Source organism: Manis pentadactyla, chromosome 1 (genome assembly GCF_030020395.1).
Source record: "Manis pentadactyla isolate mManPen7 chromosome 1, mManPen7.hap1, whole genome shotgun sequence".
Classification (NCBI taxonomy): domain Eukaryota; kingdom Metazoa; phylum Chordata; class Mammalia; order Pholidota; family Manidae; genus Manis; species Manis pentadactyla.
Genome location: NC_080019.1, coordinates 135,215,315 through 135,233,337, shown reverse-complemented (window position 1 = coordinate 135,233,337; position 18,023 = coordinate 135,215,315). Strand labels below are relative to the sequence as shown.

The window sequence follows — 18,023 nt, the reverse complement described above, 5'->3', positions numbered from 1 at the left end:
ACTTTAAGGGCAAAGATTTGTAATTAAAACTGAAGTGAATTTAATCTTTCCTTCTAATCACTCTTGCACTGTTAGCCTGTTTTCATCAAACTAATTGATGGCAGATGGAACAGATGCATGGTGAGATTACAGCTCTGCTTTAAGGCAGGGTTATAACAAATGTTGACTTTCCCTCTGTTGTATGCATTAACATTCAGAAAATGCACTCTTTTGCTTTCTTCACACATCAAATTGTTTCTTCTTTTGTGTGACTGATTAAAAAGAATGAAAAGATGTTTTATATAAATGAAATCCATTTGATCCCTTTAAATGAATCTTATATAAAGATTTATTGAGTACTGCTTATGTGCAAGGTATTGTGGAAGACAGTTTGCCAACTTCAAAGAACCTATAAGAAGTTTTATAGTCAAAAGGTGAAACACATTCATTACTTTTTTGAACATATTTCGAAATTACAGTTTTTGAAGTACATGAGGTTTAAAAATGAATTCTCACCTAATTTGCCTCTTCTTTTTCTGTTTCAACAAAGGAAACTCAAAACAAAGCAAATAATAACTTTAAAATTTCCTTTGTAAAGGTAATGTACCTTTTTATTAGTTTTCTTATAGCAATTATTAAACTAAATTGGCACATCCTAAGTAATTCTCTTCTAATTACAACTTTGGAAATCACTGAAAAAAAGCAAAATACGAATTACTATTGTTAATGATAATATTTCTTTATAGCTCTAGAAGAATCACATGTGAATTATCTAAAGTTTGGTGTGACTCAGGTATGTTAGATTTAACATAGGTAATTAGAATTTCATCTTGAAATGAGTGCTGGGAAGCAAACACTACTGTAAAGTGTGATGCCTTTTAATATTAATCACTGCCTTGTTCTTTCTCAGCCTTGATTCTCAATTCTGTACTTTTCCAAGACCCCAAAAGTCATTTCAGTTCCTCCAACCCATATCAATCCAACTATAAAAAATGGAAGAAACCTCATATTTCAGGTCTTAACAAAAGTCATTTGTCTGTAAGGCATTTTTTGGACATTTCAAGTAAATTAGCTCCCTGTCCTATCTGTTATTCTTCATCAGGCATCTTATTTCCTTCTAGCACTTCTCTTTTTTTTCTATCTATATATATACATATATCTCTATATATAAGCTTCATAAGATCAAGAACTAGGTTCATCTTAGTAACTGTTTTATCCTCAGTGCCTAGGTAGTTACCATTACATAACATACACCCTATGAATATTTATTGAATAATGTTGAAAAATGATCTAAAAGTCATTTTTAGCCCAGCCCAGTTTACAGACAGATGTATTTTATCACCTAGAATAAATAGCTGACATATCTCTTTTTGATGATAAAAATGAAAGATTTTGTAAATTGTCTCTTATTTTGTGCCTGGTATGGTTTAAAACTGTATATGAAAAATTATGAATTGGGCAGAATGTGTTCTGTCCTCCAACATATGCCTTCTTCCCTTTGTCGTATTTCCTTTGTACTTATTTTCTTAGCATTCTTATATCCTCTGTAATTTCTTCTTCATCAAAGGAAATTAGGTGAGAAGCCACTTTCACTTGAGTATAAATGAACCAATAACATCGCTCCAAAAAATTCAGATATATTTATAGGGATCTCAGCTTTAAATAAAATAAGTAGTAACAATTTGTAAATTAGTCCAACTGTAGGCATGTGTTCAACACAGTTTTGGGATGGAGGGTGGGGCTGCAGGAATTCCTACCTTGAATTATGGTATTACAATCACACTGTTGGCAACCAAATACTTTGTTTGGCTGCATGTCTGACCTTGTTTGAACCTGCTGTCAGGGCAGATTAAGGCATTCTGTGTATTTTTTAAACTTTTTAGAAACTGAAGAATGCAATGGGTTCCACTAAAGGTATAAATAGACATAAACACTTGTTAATTTTAGTCATCATAATAATACCTATTGCTTGCTTTCATATGCAAAAAGGCAGCAGTTCAGGAAACTGAACTGTTAGACAAGTGGAAGGGATATTTTGTCTATCTCTAGAACTAGCTAAGTCTTTATCTATTTATGGTTATCTTGAAGCTGAAACCCTTCCTGATTAGGGGGGCATCTCAAGTAGGTTCCACCTCCCACAGTGAGACAAAGAGGACAGATATTTCCCTCTCAACTTTCTGTGCAAGCTAAGTGACTGAGCTCTGGTGAGTTGACTGAGTCTCAGGCAAATGGATATTCAAGCTCAGATCACTGAATCTCATGATTAGTTAAAAGACTTCTGCCATCTACAAGCTGGAGAACCAAGAAAGCCAGTAGTATAATTCAGCCTCAGTCTGCAGGCCTGAGAACCAGGAGCATTGATGTTTGAGGGCAGAAGATGGATGTCTCAACTCAAAAAGGGCAAATTTGCTTTTCCTCTGCCTTTTTGTTCTATTCAGGCCCACAGTAGACTGGATAAGGGCTGTTTTCTTTATACAGTCTACCAATGCAAATACCAATTACTTCCAGAAACACCCTCACAAACACACACAGAAATAAGATGAGATGTGGGCAGTGAAACTTTCCTTGACTGCAGTAGAGACAGCTGGATCCCCAGGAAGAGAGGCCAGGGATCAGCCCTTCGCCATCGCTGACAAAGAGGGCAACAGAGTTATCAGTGTCAGAATGGCTTACCCACATCCCACATTATGTAGGGTGGATTGAAATAGTTGGCTTTTCCACTAAGATACTGTTTGATTTGAACTGAGGCCTAGTGAATTAAATTCTGAGAGAATCTACAGCCCTTTTCCTAGTTGTCAAGTGAATCATCCAATGACCTAACATCTATGAATGAGGAGAGTTTAAAGTATCTTTGAAAAAAACCAAACACACACTGTGAATCTTCATGCTACAATTCTCAAATTCTCTTGTTTCTAATTGCTTTCACAACTGTTCCATTTTTATGATTAGTTGATGACCTGTGAGTGGACATTAATTCCTAGAACCACAGTACTGTGAAGATAAGTCAGACTCGGAGCTTGTGGAGAGTCAGCTGATAAATAGAATTCTGACCTAAGCAATTCTATATCACTGAGGAAGAGCAGAGAGGTGAGTGCCACAGTCAAATACTTGAAAGATGTGGACAGTTGATCCTACCCCATCATTTATTTTTCCAGTATGGCTGGTACTGAAGATAGATGAGTTTTAGAAAATGACAGGTGGTTACTTTAATCGCAGCTGCTGTTTCAAATGGAATCTCCTTATTGGAGCAAATCAACATATACTCACACCTGGTATGCAATTACTTTTCTGAAAAATAATTTTTATTTTATTGCTTTTATTCTGTCAGGACTTCTTACAACTATCATTGCACCTCCAACATTTGACTCAGGATTCTATCAACAAATAGTTTCACTATATTGAGTACATTATGCTGATAGGACCTGGGAGGCAGTTTTTTAAATGTGATGATATGACATGTGCATGCCATTCATTCATTTGTTTATTAAAACATGGTTACTGAGTACTTGCTGTATGTCAGTCACCTCTAGGTGCAGCGAACAGTGACAATATAGCAGTGAATGAAAGAGAACAAGTTCCTCTCCTCACTAGCTAACATCACTGGAGAGAGACTGATAATATACAATTAGGCATGTAAATATATCACATATTATGATGAATGCAGAAAAATAAGAGTCAAGAGAAATAGAGGGAGTCAGAGGATGGGGCACTGTACCTTAATATTGAGGGTTAAGTTTGAACTATACTAGTAGAGGCTTGATGGGAGAGAGGAAGCACACCACAAAAATACCTGGAAAAAGAACATTCCAAGTATAAGGAAGAGGAAATGCAAAGACTGCATTTCAAGGTGGTTGGAGTAGATGACATCCAGTGAATAAGGTGGGGAATAGAGATTGAGGCAGCAGATCATAAAGGGCACTGTAGGTCCTCTTTGAATGAAGTTGGGAAATGAATGATTTTATGAAGAAGTGATCTGAATTATACTTTAAAAGACCATTGTGGTTGATGTATAGTGAAACACTGTGGAAAAGAAGATGCAGTTAGGAGACTAAAATTGCAGTGATTAAGGTAAGAGATGCTGGTGTCTTGGATCAGGTTGGTAGTAAGGGGAAATAGAAGTAATCACACTCTGGATATATTTTTAAAGTAGAGTCAGGTAATTTTTTTGATGGATTGAATTTGTGGTATAAAAGAAAGAGAAGGACCAAGGTTTTAGACCTGAGATTAATTAATCATAGCAAGAAATGGCTACCACTTTGGGCTGGAGGAACCATGAACTGAGGAAGCATTTCCAAAGTCAAAAAATTGGAGCTATCCTGGACAGAGAACCAAGGTGGGAGTTTCTCCATGGGTGCAGGGGCAGTCCTGCTGGAATGGGGGAGAAGCACTCCTTGCCTGAGACCCCATAAGAGGCAGTGAGGAGGGTAGGATGATTTGGCTTTTATTTTACTTCTGCCTCCACACTTGTGCCAGGGCCATCCATTGGCTGAGGTGGTCTGGAAGTCAGACTGGAAGGGTTCAGACCATGTATCTGAGAGCAAACAGGCAGGGGAACAAGATGATGACTAGGGGACCAGGAGGTGCTTGGATATGCAAGTTTGGGCTTCAGGGTGTTGTAGTCTGAATGTTTGTGTCCTCCCCAAATTTATGTGATGCAATCCTAGCCTCTAACATGATAATAGGAGGTGACAGACTTCTGGGAGGTGCTTAGGTCATGAGGGCAGAGCCCTCATGAATGGGATCAGTGCTCTTATAAAAGAGACTGCACAGGGCTCCTTTGTCTCTTCCACCATGTGAGGACACAGCAAAACAGTCAGCAATCTGCAACCCGGTAAAGGGCTTTCGGCCCACCGCACCATGCTGGTACAATGATCTTGGACTTTCCCGCCTTCAGGACTATAATGAAATAAATTGTTGTTTATAAGCCACCCAGTCTATGACATTTTGTTATAGCATCTTGAATGGACTAAGATAATATGTAAATTTGAATTTTTAAATTAAAAGTTTTTAAAGCTATGGAACTCAATTAGATAATCTAGGGAGTGAGTGAAAAAAATGAAGAGAAGAGATTTGAGAACAGAAACCTGGGCCTGTTAAATGACAGAATTGGTAACAGTATTGTGCTGAGCCATACTGGAAGCCGAGGCAAAACGAAACATCAGTAATTTTGATCCTGTCTTGATTTAAACATTTGGTAAGTTCATTGCAATTTTTGCACTAATTTTGATTTTTAAAATATTTTGTGAAAATTATTTATCTTGACTGATGAGTTTTTGGTGCTCCTGAAATTCTGTACCCAACACAACGGCTTCACTTACCTCCTCGGCTCCATCCCTGCTTCATCAGAGCTGTTTCATTTGGGAAAATGAGGGTGAAAGCCTAATTGGAAACTGGGGAGGGAAGTGTTGGTGGATCGAGAAGAGAGAAAAAGTGAATGGATCAGGGAAGGATGATATTTGGAGACTCGTGAGCCTGGGTCTAAGAATAAGGAGAGACAGGGAGCAGTTGTGCAACCTGGAGCTGAGCCACAGCTAACTTACCACCTGCATGTTACTTGGAGAAAGAAATGTTTGTTCTTGTAAGGTTCTGAGATTTGGGAGTTGTTACCACAGCTGAGATGATCAATAAAGGTTCTCTTTCTTTGGGAATAAAAGTTTGAGATATATCACTAAGAATCTTGATTAGCAAAGGTACTGTTTTAAGGTAAAGAGGATATGGTGCATATCGTGGAGGAGGGAAATCCTAAATACGTGGTTACAACCACGTCAACAATTGCAGGACTGAAGACTGTAGCCTGTGCCTATACTTTCTTCTTTACTGTGTTTTGAATATTTTTAGCCAGCTCAACTCATTTTCAATTTTTAAAAAATTTTCTTTTCCTATTCTAATTTATAGGAAGTTGATTATGGTGAAATTTACAATTTAGTTCACTGGTTGTACAATATCCAGATAAAAGAGTGAAAACCTATAGGGAGGATAATTATCATCTAGATGAAATAACTAATAAGGCTTTGGGAGGAGGGGGGCATGTGTGATATGTATCAGGAAAAGTTGTATTGTGTCATTAAATTTATGTTTCGGAGTGGTAAATGTGAAAAGAAGTTTATAAATGAATCCTGGGTAGTGAGACTAGTGAACTCTAATACTTTTTAAAGGAATCAGAAAATGGGTAGGAGGCTCCTGTCTGCTGACTTTATGGAGAACAGAGTGGGCCATATTCTAGTGATCTTTTGATAGATCCCTAGAAGCTAGTGAGGTGACCTGTGTCCCAGGCTCATCCAAGTGACCTCTCTGCTTCAGCTTTGAATTCTTTAGGGAGGGACATAGACTTATAGACAGTTTTAAGACTTTTAAGGCCTCAGTGTTGAATATTCTACTCTGGTGTCAAGTGCGGCATCAGATGCCTTCTCACAGAACTACTCATGGTGATACTTGGATACGTTCTTACCTTGTTCTGAGTCTCATATTCCAGCTCAGTTGTGCTGGTGACTGGTGTACTTCCCAATTGGATATTGTTGGTTTGTTACTCAGGTTGTTTCTTTTGTTTGCAACCAACAGCCCAGACTGGTACATCCAGATTCTGAAGCAAAGGTTACAAGTCATGTTAGCAAGGACTCATAATCTTATAGCCAGAAGTAAAAGTCTAAGGCAAGATAGAAGGATGTTAGAGAACCACTTCCGATGTAAGCTTGTAAACCCCGTCAACAGCACTCCCACTTATGGGGATCTAGCCCACAAATTAAAGCACAGTAGTTAAGGGCATGTGTGTTTTAGGATGTTTTTGACGGGATTGTTAATCATAGAACTGGAAAAATCCAAACCACCCAAATAGGTGAACCATCATACAAATTATCGTACATCCAGACTAGAAAGTAATATGCAGCCACTAAAAATAGTAAAGTAGATTAATGTAAAGTGTCTTTTAGGAAATTCAATAAATATGTTTTTAGAGATAAGAGAAGTATATGTTAAATGATCCAATTTTTGTAAAAAAGCAGTGTTCAAAGCAGAAGCAGGAAAAAAAACCAACTTAGAATCACGTTTTAGGAAATTCACTTTTACCAGTCACCCACCAAGACATATCAGTATTAGACTGACCCAGTACATATATCCCATGCACACACACAATCATACTTACTATGTGCAATGCAGGTTAATTTTTCTAAGCCTCCTATTGTATCCTATTTTTTAAGATACTAATTATGACCAACTAATTGACTTCATGGCCCATTGATTGGTTAATATTCATATTTTGAAAATCACCATTTTTCCACAGGTACACCTCATCCAGTCCACCTTTTACTTCTCTGCCATCACTGTCTTTTTTTCTTCAGGGAACATCAAGATTGACTCCTCCTGTAGTACCCTGTGGTAAAATAATTTTGCAACTTTAATTTGATAATCAGTGTGTAGATTTATTTGTGGTAAGATGCCACGAGATAGCAGTCCTATAACCTCTCACTACCAGGACCAACTCATTACCACCATAGCTTTTTATTCTCAGCAGGGGAAATATGGGAATTTGGTAACTGTATTTGCAGTTACCAAAGTTCTTTCACATAATTCTCTGTTTCTAGTGAACTGGTGAGAGGGAGCTGTCAAAACTAGTTTTACATTAGAGACTGTAAGAAAATTTTGGGAAAGAACTCAGAATAAAAGAAAAGAGTCAAGACCCATACACACAAGGCTAGTTCAAAGACCTTTCATTTAAAATAATATGCAGCTTCAGGTCTATTGGCATAATCTCTTCTATAGTCTCACAAAAATGTCTAAAACACAGAAACAGAAGAAAACTCACACCTTAAAAAAATCTTGAGGGTCAACCTAATATCAGAATCTGAGAGAAATTTCCACTGACCATAAGGTCCATGGAACTGAATTCAGAAGCCCTGTTTAGGCTCACCCAGACATGACTCATTTGCAGGTATGACTGCGCTTTCTTCTGGGACTGCACACATTTTAAAACTGTCACTAGGAAAGCACAGCACAATTAGGCAGAGGATGTTCTGTTCTTATGAGATGATTCCTATAACAAAATGATGGTAATAGAAAAGCATAAAATGTGTTTTGGACTTCCTTTCTTGCAGTATGTCATGATAATTTTGCCTGTTCAACACTTTGTAAGGTCTTTGTTAGAATACATAGGAGGTTTTCCTTATTTGTACCAAGTGATCTAAAATGAGTGGTGATGGATGTCATCAGTGTAAGTCATCTTGGGTGTCACAGACATAGTAGGTGTGGGGCAAGGTAAGTCCCGCCACAGTCACCACCACTTGTCATGGGTCAGGGGTTGCTTGGAAAGACTTCTACAATGTCACACTGTCTGCATTAAGGTACAGGCTTTGCTGAGGGATGCCTTCAAATCCAGATTGTGAGAAAGGAAGAGGCAATGAGGTATCTGCATTCTCTTTATCCCATGAAGATAATGCCAGGACCTAGGCAATCTAACAGAAATAGTAGATTTACATGAGCATGAAGGGTCTCCATTTTCCTGTCACTCTGACTTCTTGTAGGGCAACTGTGAGAGCAGTGCTGTTACTGGACATACAAACATACTATTGGTTCACCAGGAAGTCTGGATTTAGAAGCCAGCTGTTGACATGAATTTTTCTGGGAAACTTTGCAGCCAATAGCTAGGTGCTTTGAGGGGTCCACAGGAAGTTAAGGTATCATATCCAGGAAGGAGAAAACCATTGATAACATGGGAATCAGAGTTTAGGTATAGTCTCTCTGGCTAAGGAAGGGGAGGAACGGTATCAGCTGGCTCATTATTCAGACAATCCAGAGGCCTGGTTGCTGTACTACCATCGGTCACCTCAGATGAGAGGTCACTTCCAGACAAGCTTCTTTTGCCCCTTGTATTAAGATGAGAGGGAAAACCCTTAAGTTTGGACATTTGCAATAGTACAGGGAATGAGATCTCAGTAGCAGAGGGCAGCAAAAATCACTTTCCTTTAAATGATCCTTTATATTGGTCCACGTGTTTACAATTTTCTGTGTTCTTCATTGTCTTGTCTAGACCCATTTTTCCATTTAGTATCATTTTCCTTCTTGCCGAAGGACTTTGCTTTGAAAGATATTTTTGCTTGGAATAGAATTCTAGGTTGACAATTTTCTTCTTTCCATGTTTTAAAGGTGTTCCACTTGTACTGTTTTTGGGGAGAAATTTACCATCATTCTTAATTGTTGCTGCCCTGTGTATGATGCATTCCCACCCCCAACCCCCAGCCCACTCCTGTCTCTGCCAGATGCTTTTAAGATTTTGGATTAGTTAGGGTTCTCCAGAAGAACAGAATCTGCTATTAATTTCATTCAGAGATTTAAAAAATCTCAGACATTGAATTTTTTATCTCAGAAATTCAGTTTGGATCTTTTAAAATCTTTCATAACTACTTCAATGCTTATGCTTACCTCTGCCTTCTTGGATATATGAAATATAGTTATGTGAATGTTTTAATGTCCTTATCTGCTAATTCTATCATCAGACATTTGTGATCTGTTTTTAGTGACTTTTCCCCCTCATTACAGATGTATTTTCCTCCTTTGTATATGTAATATTGACTGGCTGCCAAATATTATGTATTTTATCCTTTTGGGTGCTGGTTATTTTTTATTTCTATAAATATCCTTGAGCTTTTTCCTAGGGTGCAGTTAAATTATGTGGGAACTGTTTGAACCTTAAGAGGCTTACTTTTAAGCTTTTTAAAGTGAGATTAATTTTGCCACATTTTGAGACAATACCTTTCTGAGTGTTCTAATGGCCTGTGAATTATGAAATTTTTCTGCTCGGGTAGTGAGAACACAAACTATTCCTGGCCCTGTGTGAGCTCTGAAGAATATTATCTTTAGTCCTCTTGGGTGATTTTTCCTAGTTTTGACTGTTTCCTCACGCATGTTCACTGCTCAGTACAAAGCGGAAGGCTTGAGAGGGATCCTCTGCATGTTTCAGAAGCATTTTCTCTGTGTCGTTCTCTGCCCTATGAACTGCAGCTACCTTGGCCTCCTTGGCCTCTTAACCCTGTCTGCTCATCTCAGGGAGACCCTGGGCTCTGCCTTGATTGAACTGTGGCCCATAATCTCTGTCTAGCCAGCAAGATGGGGCAATTACAGGGTTTACATTGTTTTCCCTTGTCAGGAAGCACAATCCTTCTATTCTTCTTCATTGGAAACATAAGCCCTGTTGTGCACTATCTTCAGTAAGAATTTAAGACGGTGTTGGAAAACTTTTCCAACTGCTGTCACTTACTTGAGATTGGTCATATGCACTTCTCTCCCTCATAAAATAGGGAGAAAGGTGGCTTTGAGAAAATTCCCCTAAAATAATCAGAACGTTAATATTAGCCAGCATCTCGGGAGGGGCTTTTCCTACCATGCAGATTTGATTTGTGGCAGCTTGAATAATATTGCCTTCTCATATCTAAACATTATCAAAAATATCTATGCAAAACTCATAAATTTCAAAAATCAAAGAAAAAATTGGGGGATGAATATTCTAGAAGGTTAGTCCTCTTAACAAGAGTGTGAAGAACTCTGATAGCATTACCTTCTGGAGATACATAGATTTTCATATAGAATGTTTGTTCAGAATATAAGACACTGGGGATGAGAAGGGATTCTATTTTTAACCCCAATAAACCTACATTGAATCAAAATCTCCTAGATACTGATAATTAGCAACAGTGTACATCAAGCAATCCTATATCTTGAAAAGATATTTAACACCCAGTGAGTAGAGAGTAAGGCCCAAGTGACACCTTTTATTCTGACTTTTAGAAAATTTTGGTTATGCAAAATTTTAATTTTTGAATGAGTAGATGTTATAAATGAGGGAACTCTCAAATGTATTTTAAAAAGATAGGAAGCATATCTTGAAATGTTGGCAAGACATTATCCAAGTGGATTCAGAAAAAAATATTAGAAATCTACCATCTTTTGAAGCACTAAGAAGATCTGATCTCTATTAAACAGAAACAGAACGTCATTAGGAGAATAGGATTGAGGTAGAAAGTTAAATAATGATGAAGTGCTGATGAAACATTTTAAGGGTGTAGTGAAGAGTGGAATTAATACCATGGAAGAATTAAATTAGGTGATGGAGGACATCATTTGTAGAAGCTGTCCAAAATTGGAAAGAATAAAGATAGAGGTATAAAAATTATAAGTGAGTAAATGAAGGTATACTGAGAAAAAGAACATGTATATAGAATGTTTAATAATTGTAGGGCATCTGAAATAAACATTAGAACACTTAGTAGTAATAGAGTCTCAAGTAAGGAAAATATACTAAAATTAAAAAATGACTAGTATACATATTGAAAATTTCCTTTTCACTAATGCAAACTCAATGGTATAATTCTACACCTAGATATAGCCTTACAAAATTTTTGAAAAAGGAATCAGAAAAGCATGTGGCACCTCCTTTATTGGGGAAAAATTTATTAGACTGTTCCCAAAAGAACAAAAAACAAAAAAACACTAGCCTCAAAGTTCTCTTTAGTACTAAATGCTACATGTAATGCAGTTCAAAAGATGGAATTTTGAGGGAGAATTTGAAATGATGTATTTTGCATTTAGCCAAGTTATCTTTTATGTTTTTGAATGACAGAAAGATATTCTCAAATATCAAAACATCTCACATATCCAAATGTCTCAGAATATATGCCTCACATGCAGTCATGCAAACCACAGATTAACCTCTGGCATTTGAATGATCATAAAAGTTACAAATTCAGGAGAAGTGATGATCATGATAGAAATTGTGAGTGTTTCTTAGTCAATTTGGGTACAAATTCAGGAAGCTAGTTGGATACTGTAGTTTTAGTTGGATTCTGTGTCATAGGGATTGAAGTTTCTATGATATTTCACTGAATTGCTGTTTTTCTGGTTTTGCTCGATTTCCAGTGACGAGGACAAGTGTTATTCTTATGCTACATTGCTCGAGCCCAGTTTAATAGAAAATCTTTTTACGTTTGATGATTCCTTCAAATAAGTGGCAAAATACCTGCCAACAGTCACTAAATTACACCATGGTGACACTGCTTGGAAAATTACTCAACACATTTAAAGTAGAGCTGCATAGCACAACTTAAAATGGCCATTGGATATATTTTCTGGCTAGTCTCTGTATCATTGAAACTGATATAAAATGACTTGATGATATAGACATTATAGATATTAGGGTATCTAACAAGTAATCTAGTGGCAAACATCAATCACAAATCCCCTCTTCATATTATTTTATGTGTAGCATTTTTGAATATCCCGTTAGTGATGCTTAGAAATCAGAATCTAAAATATAATCCCAGCTATGTAAGCAAAATATACTTGGATAAAGAGATCATATGGAAAAACCTAGTCAAGTTTATGGGGAGCCTAAAATGACTTTCTGGTTGTGAACTCATGGTCCAAACTGAAAATTTCAGCCATGTTTTATCCCATTTTGGGACGAAAGCTATTGGTATAGTGATAATTCTGATTTGGGGGATTTCTAATGGTCAAGATTTATGCTGCCCTAATGTCAGACGTACTAAATAATTCCCTTGTGCTAACACATTGCAAATAAATCTGAAAAATTTACAACTACTATTTCTTAACTCACAGTGTGTTTGTTTATTAAGATTACTGTCCTCGTAATGTTTTAAGATGAATGTATTTTGATTTTGTATGAGGATGGAATAGAAAGTGTAAATTTGTAGTTATATAGTTAGGGGTTAGAGTGGTTGTAAAGAGTAAAGGATTCACGTCCCAGAGTCCGGTGGAAAATGATAGAGGTTCCAGGCAGTTCTCTGAATCTGCATGCCAAGTCTGGATTCTGTTCTCTGTCTATTCCTACATCTTAGGAATCTTGGAATTTTAACTAAGATTTTAAGGTTTAATTTTAATTTTATAATCACTTTTCATTAAAACCAAAATACTAATTAAAATGGATTTTTGCTTGTCTTTATTGGCTCTCAGAATCTTGAACTTGGCCTTCATCTTAGGGCTATTCTTTATACCTTTTCCCATATGCTTGGTCTAAATTCAGAAATATTGGCCAAGTTTTCATTCTGCATCCATGGACTTCTAGAATTCTGAACTTATTTTGCCCATGTAACTTTCTGGTTCTAATTTTTAGCTCCTGACTAAAAGTAACTCAATATCTCTTATTAATTATTGGAAAAATCCCAACCCCTCATCCTCATCTATCCCATATTGATGTCCCCTCAAAACTCAACTCTGACGTGATGCCAGTTTTTCTTATGAATCAAAAGGTAAGAGAACAATTAAAGTCTTGTGGATTATTATCCTTTAAGAGATTTATGGTTTGTTATTTTTCTATTTAGCTCTACTGAAAGGGATTTGATGTTTATACAGCTATCACCTTCCATCTAACATATATTGAGACTTAAATTAATATTGATTGATTCCAAATGGTCCTCCAAACATGTGCCAAGTTCATGGGCTTCTTTTTTTACATATGGGTCACATCATGTAAATAAGGATATGATTTTACTTAGGAAATTCTTTAAAAAGAAATATTTAATCATTCAGACCATTTATAAGAACAAATTATTATCACTTACATGTTAAGGGACCTTATTAATCTTTGCTCATGAAATAAGATATTCAAAAAGCTTATAAAAGAGTGTAGTCGTTCTAGCATTAGCAAAAGCCCCAGAATTCTTTGTTTCATTATTCTTCCTGCAAGGGAACCACCCTTTTCTGCACCCACATCGCTTGTCCTTTCACACTTTATTATCTTTATGAAAAGGAAGGAGAAAACATACAAAATTAATTTAAGTAAAGGTCTGCATTATAACTGAAAGCCATTAACTGGCAGCCGTTTACCGAAGCACAAGCAAAAATCAATTTTAATTAGTATTTTTGGCTTTAATGAAAAGCGATTACAAAATTGGCATTTTAACTAATACTGTTGAGATTTATGGTGAGGTAATAGTAATTAATTTTCTGTTGAATTGCTATGGGCCCTGAGTATCTGCAATAAAATGATGTATTTGCTGATACCAGGACTGCATCAGCATTTCATAATTTTGTAACAAAAGGCTTCTTAATGGTTTACAGGTATATTTCACATTTTTGCTCCTAAGCTGCAGAATATTATTATTTTTTCCATAAAAAGACTGTTACAGGCAATCAAATTTCATGCCATTTTTAAAATTGGGGACATTTTATTTTAATGTATCTTGAAGGCTAGCCAAAAAATCCTTCATTTCAAATATAGCCTTCTTCTGTCTAGTAACAAGTAGTAAAAAGAGACATGGTATACTTTAATTGGAGAACATTTAATGAATGATTTCTCTTTATTTCTTCAGTTTTCCTCCTCTCTAGATTATATTGGTAGCAATTCGACTACTTTAGTTACATGTTTTCAGATACATTTGAAAGCAGGAAATAAAAAAGCACTAAGCTTTACAATCTACTCTTGTCATATGATTTGAGTTTCAAGTGATCTTCAGCTTGCTTTGTGATTATTTCCTTTTATTAAAATGAAAAACAGTATTTACTGAAGGCTTTGCAAATCATGTAACTTTCCCCTACATGCTAAAAATCTGTATCCTGGCATTGACTTTGACTTGTGATCAGAAAGTCATTTTATTTATTTGCTGTTGCTGGCTGTCACAGATAGGTACAGGAGGCACAATCTAGACTCAATTACAAGATGGCCTAAGAAGATAGAGGGATGGTGTTGGAATCCTGGCATCACTAGTGACTGGCTTTGGGCCTTAAGTAAATTACTTAACCTAAACTTCAGCTTCTGAACTGTACAATGGAAATAACTATATCCATGTCCAAATGTATTTTGAGTATTAAAAAATATATAAATCCCTTAATTTAAAACACTCAATAAACAAAGTCAATTGTTATTTCAGAAATGAAATCCTATTTGTGTAAGCATCATCTTATTACTTAGTGGAATACGCATAAATTTGGGTTATAATATTTTACGTAGTATCCAAGTACAAATCATGCAAATGTGTTTTTGTCATCATAAACATCTAGTATAATTTTAGATTAAATCATTAATCAAAAATCCAAAATGATAGAAAATATAATCTAGGAACAATAGAGTTTTAGAATTGTAGAATAGATTCCACAGATTAAAATCAGTTAAATAATGTAGTCAGCTAGTCCAGTCCTTTTGTTTTTCAAAAGGATTAACTAAGGCTCACAGAAGTTAAATGACTTGATCAATGATTTGCAAGAGTATCAGAGGAAGGACCTAGTTAAGTCTATTCTAGTGGCAGAATTTATGACATAAGTGTTTTTGTGTGTCTAAGGGAAGCGGTATCAAATCTATCTACTGTAAATTAGCAGTAACTATATAAGAGAAAGCTGGTCCAGATTTGGGATGATGTGGCATAGGAAACAACATTAAAGATAAAACAAAACAACACTTAGGCAGAATTTGGAAAGAGAGAAAAATATTGCTTCTTCTTAATCTTGCCTGGAGTGTTAGATTATCATGGACAGTGTTCTACACGCTTTTGGGAAAAGTATGCAATCAAAATCCCACCTAAAATTTAAAAAAAATCCACAAACACCCCTACTGAAAAGCCCCTGGGAACTGTTTTCCATTTTTTAATCTTAGCTTTTATTTTTTAAACAGGAAGAATAATTTACTCTGTTTTCCAGAAAATTTTCAGAACATGGCACAGATTTAAATACATGCTTACTAATCAGGTCTCAGATGAATAGCCCTCTTCTACTCACCTTCCTCTGAAACCACTTTTCACTTTATGATTGGTGTGGACTCATCTTTGGGACCCCCAGGATGTGTCAGGGGCATCTGCATTTCTCAAGGCTATGTTTCTACGAACAGTGCTATTATTTGCTTATTTCTCAGGTGTTATAGAATCACAGAATTCTAAATCAGAAAGGTCTACTAGGGATTATTTATTCCAAAAGCCTCATTTTGCAGATGAGGAATTCAAAACATTTGAAGAGTTACAACCTTGTCATTGTTCCCTAGCCAGTATGAAGCAGATAAAGGAACTACAATTCAGGCAATCTGAATCATAGCTGAGTAATCTTTTCTTTATTGCATATATCCAATGGTCTATCCAGTTTGATTTAAAATGTTCTTTATATCATATTACTAATATCAATTGATATTGGTCAGCTTCTGGGTAAAAATTTTAAGAGAAAAATTCTCTTGAGTAAAAGGTGAAATAATGGAAATATGAATGTTGGATGGTTGCTTGGATGTGAATATGCAGCAATGTTATTTTTGATCTTACCAAAAATGTATCAACTTTGGTCATTATGTAGTCTTTGTTTTTATTGATCCAGAAAACTTGATTTTGGCAATGTATTTAGGGATGATGATGTTCTGGCCATTTTCTTTCTTAACTGAATTCACAATAGTCTTATGCAAACACCAAAATGACAGATTAGATTATAATGAGAAATTTAACTTCTGAGTGAATAAATTGCTTTTTGCTACTTGGACAAAGGCCTATATTGGATGAAAAATTATAATGTAAGATCCCATCATAGGTGTAGAGCAGGGGCAGTTGGTTGTATCTCTTAATGATTCAGGCCACTGAGATGATTGCCGGATGAACCCATCTCCACTGGAGGAGTAGGTTGGCCTCAAGTTCCAAAATTTTCACGTCCAGCTGACCACAAGAGCATGTGATCTGACAGTCACACAGCCACACTTATAAGGGACTCATCCTTGGCTTAATGCTCTGTTGTTGCAGTCTTGAATTCTTAGCAAAATTAGCTTTCAACTTGTGTTTTGTGAGGAAGTTCAGTAGTTAATGGAACATGTCTGTGAGCAGAGGAGATACATGCAGCATGTATGTCTGATATTTCTTGCCAGTCTATTCTCATATTGCATTGGCTCCATGAACACAGAATTTCAGTGAACCCAAAATGTGCGGGAGCTCAGAGAGATTCAAAGTTTGTTACTTGTACCAGTAAGCAGGGTGCTTTCCATTCTAACCAAAACTTGCTTAGAATGCAGAAAGAAAGCCAAAGGCCAAGGAAGACTATTCTTGCCTACTCATGTTACTTCTCTGTATTGTCAACCACTTATGTTGAAAATATGGCATAGAAGGGAAACAAAAGATAGATTAACCTATAATTCCTTTTCCTTTCTGTGCTTTCCTATTCATCAGTAAGTCAAATGTAGAACGTGTTAGTAAAATGTGCATGTATTAAGAAGTGAAATAAAAGCAGTTGAATTAGTTTGGTGCTGTGTTTCCACTTTCCTGGTAAGAAAGAAACATATGTGTGTATGAGCTACAGAATATGAGTTGTATAATTTTGATGATTTAACATACAGTTAAATGCTCTTATGTTTGCATTTAAAACTAACATTGCACAATATCAAGATAAACAGTAAAAGTCATGCTAATAATTTAAAATACTAATTTTTCTTTACTAAGACATTAAATAGTAAATAAAAAAACACCATGATAATCAAAAGAATGCAGAAGAAAAAGCTTAATTTTTTTTGTACCTTTAGTGACACATATTCCTGCTCTTTTAACAAGTAATCCCGCAATTTCATTTTATTCTGGGCCCCCCAAAATCAGTCCCCCGTCCTGAGTTATTGCAATCCTTAAGAGAGCAATTTATATCATTCTGGAAACACACTAATATTTTCCTGTTTTAGGGTTTCTCATTTTCTGGATTTCAAGCAGATTATCTTCTATTGATAGAAGGAAAAAAAAAAGACTTTTCCCCTTTAAATAGACTGCAATATGTTTAAATAGATAGCCTTTTATTATATCAATAATACCTCGGTCATGTGTTTCTGAGTTTTGTGTCCTTCCCTTCTTGATTAGATTTTTATTTGGTATGTGAGCTATTTTCTCTCCAAGTTTACTCCTCACATGGCTAATTTCATGCAACTTCATAGAGTTGTTGTGGAACTAAATTTATTATTCAATAAATATTAATTGAACATCTGTTACATGCTGGGCACTGGGCTAGGTATCAGGGATTCAGTACTGAGAAAGGTAGACAAGCCCTCATGGAGGTTGCATTTGAGTGTGGGAAAGAGACAAGTAAATAAAAGGCACAAATTTCCAAGT

The 18,023-nt window shown here is 36.0% G+C and overlaps 1 long non-coding RNA gene across 1 annotated transcript in view; it reads left to right on the top strand.

The window, feature by feature from the left end:
• LOC130683600 (uncharacterized) overlaps positions 1–17,660 on the top strand; it is a 201,020-nt gene extending 183,360 nt beyond the window's left edge. The window contains exon 3 of the long non-coding RNA XR_008997433.1: positions 17,603–17,660. This is a non-coding gene — a long non-coding RNA (uncharacterized LOC130683600). The remainder of the gene's footprint in view (positions 1–17,602) is intronic.
• The last annotated feature ends 363 nt before the right edge of the window (positions 17,661–18,023 follow it).